Source organism: Pristiophorus japonicus, chromosome 18, assembly GCF_044704955.1.
Source record: "Pristiophorus japonicus isolate sPriJap1 chromosome 18, sPriJap1.hap1, whole genome shotgun sequence".
Lineage (NCBI taxonomy): Eukaryota > Metazoa > Chordata > Chondrichthyes > Pristiophoridae > Pristiophorus > Pristiophorus japonicus.
The window spans coordinates 5,987,858-6,006,256 of NC_091994.1; the positions used below are offsets into that span (position 1 = coordinate 5,987,858).

Consider the following 18,399-nt stretch of genomic DNA (forward strand, 5'->3'; position numbering starts at 1 on the left):
GCCAGGGTCTCCCAGGTGTCGGTGGGGATGTTGCACTTTATCAGGGAGGCTTTGAGGGTGTTCTTGTAACGTTTCCTCTGCCCACCTTTGGTTCAATTGCCGTGTAGGAGTTCCGAGTAGAGCGCTTGCTTTGGGAGTCTTGTGTCTGGCATGCGGACAATGTGGCCCGCCCAGCGGAGCTGGTCGAGTGTGGTCAGTGTGATATCTCAATAACCAGATTTGTATTTACAGTGTGACGTCTGAAATCCGGAAAGCTCGGGACCGAGGTCAATCCGGATTCCGGCTATTTCCGGATTTCGGAACGTGTTTGGCTGGGCCGAGAGAGGTAGGTAGGGTGGTGGGGGGGGGGGGTCAGTCAGACCGGAGGTCGGGCAGCCGGAGGCCAGTGGGATCGGTCGGGCCAGAGGTCAGAGGAGGTTGGGCGATCAGAGGCCGGGGGCAGGAGTCACTTGGGCCGGAGGTCAAGGGGGTTGGTCAGCCAGGGGCCGGTGGAGGTTGGGTAGCCGGGGGTCAAGGAGATCAGTCGGGCCGGAGGTCGAGTGGTTAGTCAGTCGGAGGCCGGTGGAGATTGTGCGGCCGGAGGTCAAGGGGGTCGATCGGGCCGGAGGCTGGGGGAGGTCGGGCGCCCGAGGCGGGGGAGTCCGGATTTCGGAACATTTTCCGGTTTCTACACGACTCCCCCGCCCCCCCCGCCCCTACGGATCAACCCGGTGTTCGGATTCCGGAACTCCAGATTTTGGACGTCGCACCTGTATTTTTTTCTCTCCTTGTCCAGTCACTCCCCACCTGCAGCCGACTCTCCCTCTGCCCTCCGCTACTTTAACCGTCCAATCCCTCCACACTTCATTGCCCACCCACACGGACTGAGGACATGTCACTCCATCCTTAAACACAGGCCCAACCAGTCCCCATCCACCTCCCTCCTCCTGCCTGGCTCAACCTCTTCTCTCATTCAACAACTTCATCATAGAATCACAGAAATTTACAGCACGGAAGGAGGCCTATCGTGTCCACACTGGCCAACAAGAGGCTATCCAGCCTAATCCCACTTTCCAGCTCTTGGTCCGTAGCCCTGGAGGTTACGGCACTTCAGGTGCACATCCAAGTTGGTTTTAAATGTGGTGAGGGTTTCTGCCTCTACCACCCTTTCAGGCCGTGAGTTCCAGACCCCCACCGCCCCCTGGGTGGAAAAGTCTTTCCGCATCGTCCCTCAAAACCTCCCCCCAATTACTTCAAATCTATGCCCCCTGGTTGTTGACCCCTCTGCTAAGGGAAATAGGTCCTTCCTAACCACTCTATCTAGGTCCCGTGTAATTTCATACACCTCACTTAAATCGCCTCTCAGCCTCCTCTGTTCCAAAGAAAACAAAACCAGCCTATCCAATCTTTTCTCATATCTAAAATTATCCAGTCGTGGCAACATCCTCGTAAATCTCCTCTGTACCCTCTCTAATGCAATCACATCCTTCCTGTAATGTGGTGCACGCAGCATTCAAGCTGTGGCCTAATTAGTGTTGTTTCCTAGTGTCCAAGGTTGTTCCATCCTCTGTCGTTGAACTACAGTACGCGGACAATGCCTGCATCTGCACACATTCAGCGGCTGAACTCCAAACCATCGTCAACACCTTCACTGAGGCGTACGAAAGCATGGGCCTAACACTAAACATCCGTCAGACAAAGGTCCTCCACCAACCTGACCCTGCCACACAGCACTGCCCCCCGGTCATCGACGGCATGGCCCTGGACAACGTGGACCATTTTCCATACCTCGGGAGCCTATTATCAGCAAGGGCAGATATCGGCGACGAGGTCCAACACCGCCTCCAGTGCGCCAGCACAGCCTTCGGTCACCTGAAGAAGAGAGTGTTCGAAGACTAGGACCTCAAATCTGGCACCAAGCTTACGGTCGACAGGGCTGTAGTAATACCCGCCCTCCTGTATGGCTCGGAGACATGGACCATGTACAGTAGACACCTCAAAACGCTGGAGAAATACCACCAACGATGTCTCTGCAAGATCCTGCAAATCCCCCGGGAGGATAGACACATAAGTGTGACCCCGCGCTTCCGGTCACCTGTCACTTTAATTCCCCGCTCCACTCCCACGCTGAAAAGTAATTTATTGTGAAATGCTTTGGGACATCCTGAGGATTGAAAGGTGCTTTAGAAATACAGAAATATAAGTTCCTTTTAATTTCACACCCGTAGGTGGCGCTCACAGCTTGCGCACCATCGTGGCATTGTCAGCGCATGTCTTAAAGGAGCAGTGTCGCTGTCTTAAAGGGGCAGTGTCACTGTCTTAAAGGGGCAGTGTCGCTATCTTAAAGGAGCTGTGTCGCTGTCTTAAAGGGGCAGTGTCACTGTCTTAAAGGGGCGGTGTTGCTGTCTTAAAAGGGCAGTATCGCTGTATTAAAGGGACAGTGTCGCTGTATTAAAGAGGAAATCTTCTTCTTAAGCAGTCCCCCGGAGTCGAGGAAGACTTGCTTCCACACTAAAAACGAGTTCTCAGGTGACTGATGAGTCCAATGCGGGACCTGCAGTCTCTGTCACAGGTGGGGCAGACGATGGTTGGAGGAACGGGTGGGTGGGGTGCCTGGATTACCGCACTGTCGACGTTTGGTTTCTGCATGCTCTCGACAATGGGACTCGAGGTGTTCAGCACCTTCCTGGATGCTCTTCCTCTGCTTTGAGTTGTCTTGGGCCAGGGAGTCCCAGGAGTCAGTGGGGATGTTCGAGGAGGCTTTGAGGGTGTCCTGGAAGCGTTTCCTCTGCCCACCTGGGGCTTGCTTGTGTCGAAGCTCCGAGTAGAGCATTTGCTTTGGGAGCTGGTCGAGCGTGGTCAGTGCTTCGATGCTGCGGATGTTGGCCTGAGCGAGAACACTGACGTTGGTGTGTCTGTCCTCCCAATGGATTTGCGGGATCTTGCGGAGACATCATTGGTGGTACTTCTCCAGCGCTTTGAGGTGTCCACTGTACATAGTCCATGTCTCTGAGCCATTTCGGAGGGCGGGTATCACCACTGCTCTGTGGATCACGAGCTTGGTGCCAGGTTTGAGGTCCTGGTCTTCAAACACTCTCTTCCTCAGGCGACCGAAGGCTGCACTGGTGCACTGAAGGCGGTGTTGGACCTCGTTGTCGATGTCTACCCTTACTGACAGTCGGCTCCCGAAGTATGGAAAATGGTCCACGTTGTCCAAGGCCTCATCGTGGATTTTGATAATCGGGGGGCAGTGCTGTGTGGCGGGGTCAGGTTGGTAGCGGACCTTTGTCTTACGGATGGTTATCGTAAGACCCATGTTTTCATATGTCTCAGTGAAGGTTTTGATGATGGCTTGGAGTTCGGCCTCCGAGTGTGCGCAGACGCAAGTGTCGTCCGCGTACTGTAGCTCGATGACAGAGGACGGGACGACCTTGGATCTGGCCTGGAGACGACAAAGGTTGAACAGGCTCCCACTGATTCTGTAGTTTAGTTCCACTCCAGCGGGGAGCTTGTTGAGAGTGAGATGGAACATTGCAACAAGGAAGATCGAGAAGAGGGTTGGCACGATGACACGGCCCTGCTTGACCCCGGTGGAGCAGGTGGAGGATAGTGACAAACTTTTGGGGGCAGCTGAAACGGAGGAGGACGCTCCATAGACCCTCACAGTTGACAGTGTCAAGGGCCTTTGTGAGGGCAAAGAAGTGCAAGGATTGGTGCTGCTCCCTGCATTTCTCTTGTAGTTGTCGCGCGGTGACGATCATGTCCATTGTACCCCTTAGTGGACGGAATCCGCATTGTGACTCTAGGAGAAGCTCTTCAGCCAAAGGGAGAAGACGGTTGAGGAGGTATCTTACGATGACTTTCCCAGTGGTCGACAGCAGGGAGATTCCTCTGTAGTTGCCACAGTCGGACTTGTCCCCTTTCTTGAAGATGGTCATGATTACGGCGTCTCTGAGATCTCCCGGCATGCTCCCCTCCTTCCAGATAAGAGAGATGAGGTCACGCATTCGCACCAATAGTGCCTCCCCGCCGTACTTTAGTGCCTCAGCGGGGATTCCATCTGCTCCTGATGCCTTGTTGTCCTTGAGCTGACGGATGGCCTTTTCTACCTCGTGCAGGGCTGGGGTTTTGCTGAGATGGTGGCGGGTAGCATGCTGCGGGATGGAGTCGAGGACACTCACGTCGAAGACAGAGTCTCGGTTAAGGAGATCTTTGAAGTGCTCCCTCCAGCGGACACTGACCGCCTCTCTGTCCTTGATGAGCACCTCTCCATTATTGGCCAGCCGTGGTCTTGATCTTAACTTTGCTGAAGAATCCTCGCACGTCGTGGTTGTTGACCAGCTGCTGGATCTCCTGCGCTTTCTCCACCCACCACCTGTTCTTTAGGTCGTGGGTTTTCTGTTGGACCTTGGTCTTCAGCCGTCTGCAGAGCTGCTTTCTTGCCCTCGAGTTGTGTTGCTGTTTCCAGTGCAGAAATGCCTTGCGCTTGCAGCTTATTACCTCCTGGATCTCCTGGTCGTTTTCATCGAACCAGTCTTGGTGTTTCCTGACCGAGTGTCTCTTCACAGGTGCTGATTATGGAGGCCTTGAGGGCAGACCAGGCGCTGTGGACATTCTGCATCTCTGGGTTACTGGGTTGGTTGGTTATCGGGTTGGTTGCGAGGCACTGGCTGAATAGGGCATTCTTAACCGGGTCTTTGAATGCTCCAGCGGGCATCAGACCAGAACGGAACGTATTAAAGGGGCAGTGTCACTGTATTAAAGGTGCAATGTCACGGTATTAAAGGGGCAGTTAAAGGGACAGTGTCACTGTATTAAAGGTGCAGTATAGCTGAAGTGTTGCACAGTTCTTGTGGCAATACCAGCGTGCTAAATGGGATAGATTCAGAACAGATCTAGCAGCTCAAAACTGGGCATCCATGAGGCACTGTGGGCCATCAGCAGAATTGTATTTCACCACAATCTGTAACCTCATGGCCCGGCATATCCCTCACCCTCCCATTACCAGCAAGCCAGACGACCAACTCTGATTCAATGAGGAGTGTAGAAGAGCATGCCAGGAGCAGCATCAGGCGTACCTAAAAATGAGGTACCAACCTGGGGAAGCTGCAAAACAGAACTCATCATCATCATAGGCAATCCCTCGGAGTCGAGGAAGACTTGCTTCCACTCTAAACATGAGTCCTTCGGTGGCTGAACAGTCCAATATGAGAGCCACAGTCCCTGTCACAGGTGGGACAAACGGTGGTTGAAGGATATGGAGGGTGGGACTGGTTTGCCGCACGCTCCTTCCGCTGCCTGCGCTTGATTTCTGCATGCTCTTGGCGACGAGACTCGAGGTGCTCAGCGCCCTCCCGGATGCACTTCCTCCACTTAGGGCGGTCTTTGGCCAGGGTCTCCCAGGTGTCAGTGGGGATGTTGCACTTTATCAGGGAGGCTTTGAGGATGTCCTTGTTGTGTATGGCGAAAGAGTCAGACTGAACACTGTGAGCTCAAAGTAAAGTGTGACCTTAGTCTTTTATTGCAGGTGTCCAGAGTTCCTCTCCAACCTGTGAAGCCTCCTTAAATACCTGTGCTCCCAAGGGATTATGGGATCCCTTGGAATTCCAGGGGATGTGCCCTCTGGTGACTGTACAGAGTAAATACAAGTTTACATATATAACACTTGTAACGTTTCTGTTGCCCACCTTTGGCTCGTTTGCTGTAAAGGAGTTCTGAATAGAGCACTTGCTTTGGGAGTCTCGTGTCTGGCATGCGGACTATGTGGCCTGCCCAGCGGAGCTGATCGAGTGTGGTCAATGCTTCAATGCTGAGGATGTTGGCCTGGACGAGGACGCTAACATTGGTGCGTCTGTCCTCCCCGGGTATTTGTAGGATCATGCAGAGACATAAAGGCTCAGTTGATTCAGTCTCTCCTCATATGTCAGTCCAGCCATCCCGGGAATCAGTCTGGTGAACCTTTGCTGCACTCCCTCAATAGCAATCATCAGCGAACATCCCCACTTCTGACTTTATGATGGAGGGAAGGTCATTGATGGAGCAGCTGAAGATGGTTGGGCCCAGGACACTGCCCTGAGGAACTCCTGCAGCGATGTCCTGAGGCTGAGATGATTGACCTCCAATCACCACAACCATCTTCCTTTGTGCTGGGTATGACTCCAGCCAGTGGAGAGTTTTCCCCCTGATTCCCATCGACTTCAGTTTTACTGGGGCTCCTTGATGCCACACTCAGTCAAATCCTGCCTTGATGTCGAGGGCGGTCACTCTCACCTCACCTCTGGGATTCAGCTCTTTTGTCCATGTTTGGACCAAGGCTGTAATGAGGTCTGGGGCCGAGTGGTCCTGCCGGAACCCAAACTGGGCATCGGTGAGCCGGTTATTGGTAATTGTCGCTCGATAGCTAAGGGGATCAAGGGGTATGGAGAGAAAGCAGGAAAGGGGTACTGAGGTGAATGATCAGCCATGAACTCATTGAATGGTGGTGCAGGCTCGAAGGGCCGAATGGCCTACTCCTGCTCCTATTTTCTATGTTTCTATGTTCAGTTCCATTCGCAGCTGCTCAGATAATGGAGCAGTCCACGCCCGCATGCAGCAAGACTTGGACAACATTCAGGCTTGGGTTGATAAGTGGCAAGTAACATTCGCAGCACACAAGTGCCAGGCAATGACCATCTCCAACAAGAGAGAGTCTAACCACTGCCCCTTGACATTCAACAGCATTGCCATCATCGAATCTCCCATATTCTATCCTACATAAACTAGAGGTGATCCAAAACTCGGCTGCCCCGTGTCCTAACTCGCACCAAGTCCCGCTCACCCATCACCCCCTGTGCTCGCTGATCTAAATTGGCAACTCCTCGATTTCAAAATTGTCATCCTTGTTTTCAAAACCCCTCCATGGCCCTCGCCCCTCCCTATCTCTGTAATCACCTCCAGCCCCACAACCCTCCGAGATGTCTGCACTCCTCTAATTCTGCCCTCTTGAGCATCCCTGATTATAATTGCTCCACCATTGGTGGCCGTGCCTTCTGTTGCCTGGGCCCCAAGCTCTGGAACTCCCTCCCTAAACCTCTCCGCCTCTCTACCTGTCTTTCCTCCTTCAAGATGCTTCTTAAAACCGACCTCTTTGACCAAGCTTTTTTATTTCATAATACTCCTGTGAGGTGCCTTGGAACATTTCACTATGTTAAAGGCGCTATGTAAATATAAGTTCTTGTTTTTGTTGTATTAACATCCTGGGGGTCACCATTGACCAGAAACTTAACTGGACCAGCCACATCAATACTGTGGCTACAAGAGTGGGTCAGAGGCTGGGTATTCTGCGGCGAGTGCCTCACCTCCTGACTCCCCAAAGCCTTTCCACCGTCTACAAGGCACAAGTCAGGAGTGTGATGGAACACTCTCCACTTGCCTGGATGAGTGCAGCTCCAACAACACTCAAGAAGCTCGACACCATCCAGGACAAAGCAGCCGCTTGATCGGCCCCCCATCCCCCACCTTCAACACTCACTCCCTCCACCACCGGCGCACCCTGGCTGCAGTGTGCACCATCTACAAGATGCACTGCAGCAACTCGCCAAGGCTTCTTCGGCAGCACCTCCCAAACCCACGACCTCTACCACCTAGAAGGACAAGGGCAGCAGGTCCATGGGAACACCACCACCTCCACGTTCCCCTCCCAGTCACACACCATCCTGACTGGGAAATATATCGGCCGTTCCTTCATCGTCGCTGGGTCACAATCCTGGAACTCCCTCCCTAACAGCACTGTGGGAGCACCTTCACCACACGGGACTGCAGCGGTTCAAGGCGGCGGCTCACCACCACCTTCTCACGGGGCAATTAGGGACGGGCAATAAATGCCGGCCTTGCCAGCGACACCCACATCCCATGAAAGAATAAAATAATTTTAAAAATTGAAGGGCTAGTCCCTAGCTCAGTAATCTCCTCCACCTGTGTTATGTGTGCAATAAAGGTTCCAACTGAGTACTGTTTAACTAAGCAAGGTACAACCTTGCTTCTGCTTTATTTTGGCCCAAAGCGCCTGACTCACAAAAAGGCTGGCCTTTTATACCAGAGCAGCACCATGTGCATGCTGCTCAGTGGCCTCCAACAATGACACCATCTGGTGGCTACAAACAGGATGTACATACAAGACAATCCCCTCCTCTGAGATCTTATCACAGTCTTTCACAGGTTGGGACGGTCCGGTGCTTTACGCTCCCAGGTTGACCGTCTCAGTTCGATTCCGGCCTTTGGTGAGTGTGCGGGGTCTGTTGTGGCTGGTGGTTGGATGCCTGACTTGTTGGGGGTGGCAGTGGCCATGTCAGGAATTGCAAGTCCATTTTTATTATACTAGTCCATGATGGAAATTCCGGGTTCACTGATGACCCTTGAGTCCACTGAAGGCTGCTGGTAGGTTGGTTGGTCGTCGACGGTTTCTTCGTCCGACTGCTCTGGCTCGTCTGTGTGCCTCAGCTTTGTCTGATCCATGTGTTTCCTGCAAGTTTGCCCATTCTTGAGCTTAATAACAAATACTCTGTTGGCCTCCTTGGCCATGACCGTACCAGTGATCCATTTGGGACCCTGACCATAATTCAACACATATACAGGATTATTAACAGAAATCTCGCGTGACACAGTTGCACGATCGTGGTACCCTTGCTGACTCTGTCTTCTGTATTCAACATGATGACTTAAATCCGGGTGTACAAGAGATAACTTGGTCTTAAGACCTCTTTGCATCATGAGTTCAGCAGGCGAGACCCCTGTGAGTGTGTGGGGTCTTGTCCTGTAACTCAGCAGTATGCAGGACAAGCGGGTCTGCAGTGACCCTTGGGTTACTCTCCTCATGCTTTGCTTGATAATATGTACTGCACGTTCTGCTTGCCCGTTGGACGCAGGCTTGAACGGTGCTGACCTTACATGTTTTATGCCATTAAGTATCACAAACTCCTGAAACTCCTGACTGGTGAGGCATGACCCATTGTCGCTCACCACTATGTCAGGCAGACCATGTGTCGCGAACATGACATTGAGATTCTCTATGGTTGCCGTGGACGTACTGGATGACATGATTATGCATTCTATCCACTTCGAATAAGCATCCACTGGATAAAGAGTCAGACTAGATACTGCAAGCTCAAAGTAAATGTGACCGTAGGCCTTTATTGCAGATCTCAGAGCGCCCCTCCAGCCTGTGAGGCCTCCTTATATACAGGTGGTCCCAAGGGATTGTGGGATCCCTTGAGACTCCAGGCGATAAGCCCTCTGGTGGTTAGGCATGGTAATTACAGGTTTACATACATAACAACACTCCCCCCCCCCCCTCCTCCAAAGTCAATAGTGTAACTATTTACAATGTGAGTCGATCTGGGGCCTTCCTTTCCCTGGTTGATTGTCTCGGTGCAGATGCTGGTGTTGGTGAGTCGTTTGTTGGGCCTTCGCTGGGCTGCTGCACAGCTGGCCTTGCTGGACTGCTGGAGGTGGTGAGCCTTGCTGGGCTGCTGTGGGTGATGGGTTCTGCTTCGTGGTCAACCGCTGGGTCGGTTGCCACTTGTGTGTGTGTTGGAGGGTCGAAAAAGGTAGAGTCTGTTGTGGGTTGTTCTGGATAGTCCGTAAATCTGAGTTTGGTTTGGTCCAAGTGTTTCCTGCAGGTGAGTCCATTTGCGAGTTTGACCATAAACACCCTACTCCCCTCTTTGGCCAAAACAGTGCCAGCAATCCACTTGGGACCTTGTCCATAGTTCAACACAAACACAGGATCATTTACTTCAATTTCGCGTGACACATTTGCACGATCATGATATGTATTCTGTTGAAGCCACCTGCTCTCTACCTGTTCGTGTAGATCAGGGTGGACTTATGAGAGTCTTGTCTTAAGTACCCTTTTCATGAGCAGTTCAGCGGGAGGGACCCCAGTGAGCGAGTGGGGTCTTGTGCGGTAACTAAGCAGGACTCGGGATAAGCAAGTCTGCAGTGAGCCTTCCGTTACTCTTTTCAAGCTCTGCTTGATTGTTTGAACTGCTCGTTCTGCCTGACCATTGGACGCTGGCTTAAACAGGGCAGATGTGACATGTTTGACCCCATTGCGGGTCATGAGTTACTTGAATTCGGCCTTGGTAAAGCACGGCCCATTGTCACTTACAAGGACATCAGGCAGACTGTGCGTGGCAAACATGGCCCGTAGGCTTTCAATGGTGGCAGTGGACGTGCTTGCCGACATTATCACACATTCAATCAATTTGGAGTATGCATCTACAACCACTAAAAACATTTTTCCCAAGAATGGGCCTGCATAGTCAACATGAACCCTAGATCACGGTTTGGAGGGCCAAGGCCATAAACTTAGTGGCGCCTCCCTGGATGCATTGCTTAATTGGGAACTTGTATTACATTTGTGCACACAGGACTCTAAGTCTGCATCGATACCGGGCCACCACACGTAGGATCTGGCTATCGCTTTCATCATTACAATGCCTGGGTGGTTCCTGTGTAGATCACTAATGAAAGTGTCCCTGCCCTTTTTTGGCACAGCTACCCGATTACCCCATAGGAGGCAGTCTGCCTGTATAGACGTTTCATCTTTGCGCCGCTGGTATGGCTTTATTTCTTCCTGCATCTCCAACGGGACACTAGATCAACTCCCGTGGAGCACACAGTTTTTTACTAAGGACAGTAAGGGGTCCTGGCTCGTCCAGGTTCTAATGTAGGTCCCTTGCAGTTGGATTCAGGTGAATTTATAATGGGGAACAAAGAAATGGCAGACCAATTGAACAAATACTTTGGTTCTGTCTTCACAAAGGAAGATACAAATAACCTTCCGGATGTACTAGGGGACCGAGGGTCTAGTGAAAAGGAGGAACTGAAGGATATCCTTATTAGGCGGGAAATTGTGTTAGGGAAATTGATGGGATTGAAGGCCGATAAATCCCCGGGGCCTGATAGTCTGCATCCCAGAGTACTTAAGGAAGTGGCCCCAGAAATAGTGGATGCATTGGTGATCATTTTCCAACAGTCTATCAACTCAGGATCAGTTCCTATGGACTGGAGGGTAGCAAATGTAACACCACTTTTTAAAAAGGGAGGGAGAGACAAAGCGGGAAATTATAGACCGGTGAGCCTGACATCAGTAGTGGGGAAAATGTTGGAATCAATTATTAAGGATGAAATAGCAGTGCATTTGGAAAGCAGTGACAGGATCAGTCCAAGTCTGCATGGATTTCTGAAGGGGAAATCATGCTTGACAAATCTTCTGGAATTTTTTTGAGGATGTAACTAGCAAGGTGGACAAGGGAGAACCAGTGGATGTCGTATATTTGGACTTTCAAAAGGCTTTTGACCAGGTCCCACACAAGAGATTGGTGTGCAAAGTCAAAGCACATGGTATTGGGGGTAATATACTGACGTGGATAGAGAACTGGTTGGCTGATAGGAAGCAGAGAGTCGGGATAAACGGGTCCTTTTCAGAATGGCAGGCAGTGACTAGTGAGGTACTGCAGGGCTCAGTGCTGGGACCCCAGCTCTTTACAATATACATTAATGATTTAGATGAAGTAATTGAGTGTAATATCTCCAAGTTTGCAGATGACACTAAACTGGGTGGCGGTGTGAGCTGTGAGGAGGATGCTAAGAGGCTGCAGGGTGACTTGGACAGGTTAGGTGAGTGGGCAAATGCATGGCAGATGCAGTATAATGTGGATATATGTGAGGTTATCCACTTTGGGGGCAAAAACACGAAGACAGAATATTATCTGAATGGTGACAGATTAGGAAAAGGGAAAGTGCAACGAGACCTGGGTGTCATGGTTCATTAGTCATTGAAAGTTGGCATGCAGGTACAGCAGGCAGTGAAGAAGGCAAATGGTATGTTGGCCTTCATAGCTAGGGGATTTGAGTATAGGAGCAGGGAGGTCTTACTGCAGTTGTACAGGGCCTTAGTAAGGCCTCACCTGGAACATTGTGTTCAGTTTTGGTCTCCTAATCTGAGGAAAGATGTTCTTGCTATTGAGGGAGTGCAGCGAAGGTTCACCAGACTGATTCCAGGGATGGCTGGACTGACATATGAGGAGAGACTGGATCAACTGGGCCTTCATACATTGGAGTTTAGAAGGATGAGAGGGGATCTCATAGAAACATATAAGATTCTGACTGGAGGGGACAGGTTAGATGCGGATAGAATGTTCTCGATGTTGGGGAAGTCCAGAACCAGAGGACACAGTCTTAGGATAAGGGGTAGGCCATTTAGGACTGAGATGAGGAGAAACTTCTTCACTCAGAGAGCTGTTAACCTGTGGAATTCCCTACCGCAGAGAGTTGTTGATGCCAGTTCATTGGATATATTCAAAAGGGAGTTAGATGTGGCCCTTACGGCTAAAGGGATCAAAGGATATGGAGAGAAAGCAGGAAAGGGGTACTGAGGGAATGATCAGCCATGATCTTATTGAATGGTGATGCAGGCTCGAAGGGCCGAATGGCCTACTCCTGCACCTATTTTCTATGTTTCTATGTTTCCATGTAATCTGTCAGGCGGTAACAGGTGATTGCTCACTCTCGAATACTTCCATTACCATAACTAAATCTGCAGGCTGTGCCATCTCCACCACTGTAAAGTCCTGTCCCCTCAGTACAGATTCACACGAGGCATGTAGTGAAGTCAAGGTCACTCTGGACCTGCACCTTTATTTCACAGCTCTGGAATGCTGCACTTGCCTGAGACCTGTCCTTATATACCTGTCTCTTGCAAGTGCACCCCTGGTGGTAAGGTATGCTGGTGGTTACAGGTCATATCTTATTACAGTCATGTATAGCATGTTAGGATACAGTTATATATAATAATGTAAGATACATGACATCACCCTCCCCCAAGGTCTTATTGTCTTTATAGGTTCAGTCTCTCAGGTGGTCTACGCTCTCGTGTGGAGCGTCTGAGTTGTGGTTCAGTTGTTTGCCTTGGTGTCTGTTTTTCTTTGGGTGTGGTTGCTGGTACTTCGCCTGGGCTGTCTGTTTCGATTGGTGTGATTGTTGTTGACTCGCCTGGGCTGTCTGTTGGGATTGCCCTTTCCTCAGGTTGTTTCCTCTGTCTGTCCACCAGGTGTGCTGCGAGTTCCACATTGTAGTCTGCCTCTGGTTCCGCAGTGTTGTTGGTAAATCTGCTTTTGTCTTGGTCTACATGCCTCCGGCAGGTTTTGCCATTGTCCATTTGTACTACCAGTAGCCTGTTTCCTTCCTTGCCCGTTACTGTCCCTGCAAGCCATTTGGGACCCCTGCCATAGTTTAGTACAAACACTTTGTCCCCATGTCACTTCATCTCCCCCTCGAATTTCTGTCATGGTACTCAGTCAGCTTACGGCACTTTGCCTCAACGATTTCGTGCATGTCTGGGAGGATTAATGAGAGCTTTGTTTTTAAAGTCCTTTTCATCAACAGTTGTGCGGGGGGGATCCCAGTCAGTGAGTGCGGACGAGATCTGTATGCCAGCAGCAGTCACGACAGGTGACCCTGCAGTGTGGGACCTTGGATTTTAAGCATGCCTTGTTTAATGATTTGCACTGCTCTCTCTGCCTGGCCGTTGGAGGCCGGCTTGAACGGTGCCGTCTTGACGTGATTTATGCCGTGGTCAATTATAAAGTCTTGGAATTCTGCGCTGGTGAAGCACGGACCATTGTCACTGACCAATATGTCAGGGATTCCGTGTGTTGCAAACATGGTTGCGAGGCTCTCCACAGTGGTGGAGGTTGTGCTCGAGTTTAAAATGGTGCATTCGATCCACTTTGAAAATGCATCTACAACTACGAGGAACATTTTGCCCATGAATGGGCCCGCATAGTCTACGTGCACCCGCGACCATGGTTTGGTAGGCCAGGACCAGGGGCTGAATGGAGCCTCCCTGGGGGCATTGCTGAGTTGGGCACAAATGGTGCACCTTCAGACGCAGAGCTCCAAGTCCGCGTCAATACCAGACCACCAGACGTGGGATCTGGCTATGGCCTTCATGAGAACAATCCCTGGGTGCTCGCAATGGAGCTCCCGGACAAATGGCTCTCTGCCTCGCAGAGGCATGACTACTCGGCTGCCCCACATCAGGCAGTCTGCTTGTTGTGATAGCTCATGCATGCGCCTGTGAAAGGGTTTTAATTCCTCGGGGCAGGCATCGCGAGCCTCTGTCCAGTCACCGGTTAGGACACATCTTTTCACTAAAGATAACGTGGGGTCGCTGGCCGTCCAGGCTCTGATTTGGCGAGCCGTCATCGGCGAACCTGTGGACTCAAAGGCATTGATTGCCATGACTATCTCACAGTCCTGTTCTTCAGACCCTTCCGTGGTCGCCAGGGGTAGCCTGCTGAGCGTGTCGGCACAGTTGGCTGTGCCTGGTCTGTGCCTTATAGTATAGTCGTAGGACGCCAGCATGAGTGCCCACCGTTGAATTCGCACTGAGGCGTTGGCGTTTATTGCCTTTCTCTCGGATAGGAGGGACGTGAGGGGCTTGTGGTCGGTTTCTAACGTGAACTTGGCCCCAAAAAGGTATTAGTGCATCTTTTTTACACCGTACACGCACGCGAGCGCCTCCTTCTCTACCATTCCGTACCCGCACTCCGCCCGCGAAAGTGACCTGGAGGCATAAGCTATGGGTTATTATGTAATTTGCCCGCACTATTGACATAGAAACATAGAAACATAGAAAATAGGTGCAGGAGTAGGCCATTCGGCCCTTCGAGCCTGCACCGCCATTCAATGAGTTCATGGCTGAACATGCAACTTCAGTACCCCATTCCTGCTTTCTCGCCATACCCCTTGATACCCCTAGTAGTAAGGACTACATCGAACTCCTTTTTGAATATATTTAGTGAATTGGCCTCAACAACTTTCTGTGTTAGAGAATTCCACAGGTTCACCACTCTCTGGGTGAAGAAGTTTCTCCTCATCTTGGTCCTAAATGGCTTACCCCTTATCCTTAGACTGTGACCCCTGGTTCTGGACTTCCCCAACATTGGGAACATTCTTCCTGCATATAACCTGTCTAAACCCATCAGAATTTTAAACGTTTCTATGAGATCCCCTCTCATTCTTCTGAACTCCAGTGAATACAAGCCCAGTTGAACCAGTCTTTCTTGATATGTCAGTCCCGCCATCCCAGGAATCAGTCTGGTGAACCTTCGCTGCACTCCCTCAATAGCAAGAATGTCCTTTCTCAAGTTAGGAGACCAAAACTGGACACAATACTCCAGGTGTGGCCTCACCAAGGCCCTGTACAACTGTAGCAACACCTCCCTGCCATGTTGCAAAACGCACCCGACCCCATACGCTGACACATCGCATGTGAGAACTAGCTTTTTACCTGGATCAAAGAAAGTCAAAACACTGTTGGAACACAGAAGGTTGCGTGCCTTACTGAAGGCGTGTTCCTGGGCATCCCCCCAAAACTAATAGCACCCCTTCCTGAGTAGCACGTGGAAAGGCTCTAGCATCGTGCTTAAGTTCTGCATAAAGTTCCCAAAGTAATTGAGTAGCCCGAGAAAGGCGCACAGTTCTGAGACATTCCGGGGCCTGGGTGCCAGGCGAATTGCTTCTGTTTTGGACTCTGTTGGGCGGATTCCATCAGCGGCAATCCTTCTGCCCAAAAATTCAACCTCGGGTGCGAGAAACAGGCACTTGGATTTCTTGACTCGTAGGCCTACCCGATCCAACCGCTTTAGTACTTCCTCCAAATTACGGAGATGGGAGTCGGTGTCCCTGCCCGTGATAAGTATGTCGTCTTGAAATACAACCGTCCCCGGGATGGACTTGAGCAGACTCTCCATGTTGCGCTGGAATATGGCAGCTGCCGACCTGATGCCGAATGGGCATCGATTGTACATGATTGTACATGTGTGTTGATGGTGGTGAGTAGCTTGGATTCCTCGGTCAATTCTTGCGTCATATACGCAGATGTGAGGTCTAATTTTGAGAAAAGTTTACCTCCAGCCAATGTGGCAAATAAGTCCTCCGCTCTGGGCACCGGGTACTGGTCCTGTAGGAAGACTCTGTTTATGGTAGATTTGTAGTCCCCACAGATTCGTACGGATCCATCAGGCTTCATGACTGGGACGATGGGACTTGCCCAGTCGCTAAATTCCACAAGTGATATAATGCCTTCCCGCAGAAGCCTGTCTAGTTCATGTTCAATCTTTCCCCTCATCACATAGGGTACAGCTCTGGCCTTGTGATGGACCGGTCCCCTTTGAAAGTGCCCACACCTGGCTGAAAGAGATGTTCAAATCGCTTTATAACTGTTGAGCAGGAGGTCCGTTCCTCTAATGACATGGCATGGACATCATCCCATTTCCAGTTTAGTTCTGCCATCCAGCTTTTCCCCAGCAGTGCCGAGGACTGGTACGATTTCTTTGGTATAGGTCCTTAGTTTGGTGTCGACCCTTGTGAGTTTTGGTCTGTCTCTTTTATGCGGCCACAGTTGTTCAAATTGTTGAGCGCCCACGAGAGATTGACTCGCTCCTGTATCTAGCTCCATGTTGATAGATATCCCGTTGAGTAGGACCCTCATCATTATAGGAGGCGTCCTGTTGTAGGAGCAGCGGCCATTGATCGTGTTGACCCGCTGTACATCGGTGTCCCGGGTACTGTCCCCACCATCTTCTGGTCCACTTTCCGACCCATCCGATTCGTATACCAGCCGAGCTGCCATTTTTTTGCACATGCGGGCCAAATGCCCTGTATATTCACAATTTCTGCAAACAGCCTGCTGAAATCGACATCCCCTTGACGAGTGCCCACCCCCACACCTCCAGCACAGACCTGTTCCATTGTTCAAAGTGTTCCCAAAGAATGAGCTGCGTCTGGCTGATCTCTCTTGAGCTTCTCTCAGTTTGTAGTTGATTGCTCGCATTGTGGGTTGATGAGGTGTGAATGGCCGTTCCTGTGGCCCTTGATGGCTTCTGCCTGCTGTCGAGAGCCTGTTCTCCCGGTTTTGTCTGTGTGTGGGGGTAGCAGCTTATTTAGTGCTGTGAACTTCTTGTTCCGATATTTCGTTAGTTGTCATATCTGCATTGTAAATCAACCTCGTTTCTTCTTCCCCTACCAAGAATGTCTGTGCAACCAGTGCTGCTGCCTCTAAGGTCAGGTTCTTGGTCTCTATGAGCTTTCGGAATATGCCTGCGTGGCCTATTCCTTCAATGAAAAAGTCTCTCAGTATTTCTCTCCTCAGTTCATCGGAGAACTCACATAAACTAGCCAACCTCTGAAGTTCCGCCACGAAGTCGGGTATGCTCTGGCCCACACAGCGTCTGTAGTTGTAGAACCTGTGTCTGGCCATGTGTAGGCTGCTCGCTGGCTTCAGGTGGTCTTTTACCAGTGTGCTCAATTCTTCAAATGACTTGCTTGCTGGTTTCTCGGGTGCCAACAGATCCTTCATTAAAGCGTATGTTTTCGAGCCACAGCTGGTCAAGAGATGGGCTCTTCTCTTGTCTGCCTTATCGTCGCCTAACCAGTCTTTGGTTACAAAGCTTTGCTGGAACCTTTCTATAAAGTCCTCCCAATTATCTCCCGCATTGTACTTTTCATCTGATCCGTTGTTCGCCATTCTGTGGATTCTGTAATCCCGTAACTCGTCGCCACTGTAAAGTCCTGTCCCCTCAGTACAGATTCACACGAGGCATGTAGTGAAGTCAAGGTCACTCTGGAGCTGCACCTTTATTTCACAGCTCTGGAATGCTGCACTTGCCTGAGACCTGTCCTTATATACCTGTCTCTTGCAAGTGCACCCCTGGTGGTAAGGTATGTTGGTGGTTACAGGTCATATCTTATTACAGTCATGTATAGCATGTTAGGATACAGTTATATATAATAATGTAAGATACATGACAATCCCGGTGGTGGGCAATGGCAGCCTACTGAGAGCATCGGAACAGTTTTCTGTGCCTGGCCTATGGCGGATGGTGTAGTTGTATGCGGACAATGTGAGCGCCCATCTCTGGATGCGGGCCGATGCGATCGTATTTATCCCTTATTTTCAGAAAAGAGGGATATAAGCGGCTTATGGTCGGTTTCCAATTTAAATTTGAGCCCGAACAGATATTGATGCATTTTCTTTACCCCGTAAACACACGCTAACACTTCGTTTTCGATCATACTGTCGGCTCTCTCGGCCTTAGACAGACTTCTGGATGCATAAGCAACCGGTTGCAAATTCCCAGATTCATTAACTTGTTGCAATACACACCCGACACCGTCTGATGACGCATCACATGCTAGTACCAAACACTTACATGGATCGTACAGTACAAGCAATTTGTTTGAACATAACAGCTTCCTAGCTTTCTTTAAGCATTTTCTTGGCTTTTATCCCATACCCATTCATCTCCGTTACGCAGTAAGGCGTGCAGGGGTTCTAACAATGTGCTGAGACCCGATAAGAAGTCACCAAAA

At 50.6% G+C, this 18,399-nt stretch overlaps 1 protein-coding gene across 1 annotated transcript in view; it reads left to right on the top strand.

Annotated features, from left to right (window-relative positions):
* The window catches only part of LOC139229123 (protein S100-A1-like), an 81,658-nt gene that overhangs the window by 45,468 nt on the left and 17,791 nt on the right, over positions 1 to 18,399 (top strand). The window lies entirely within an intron of this gene.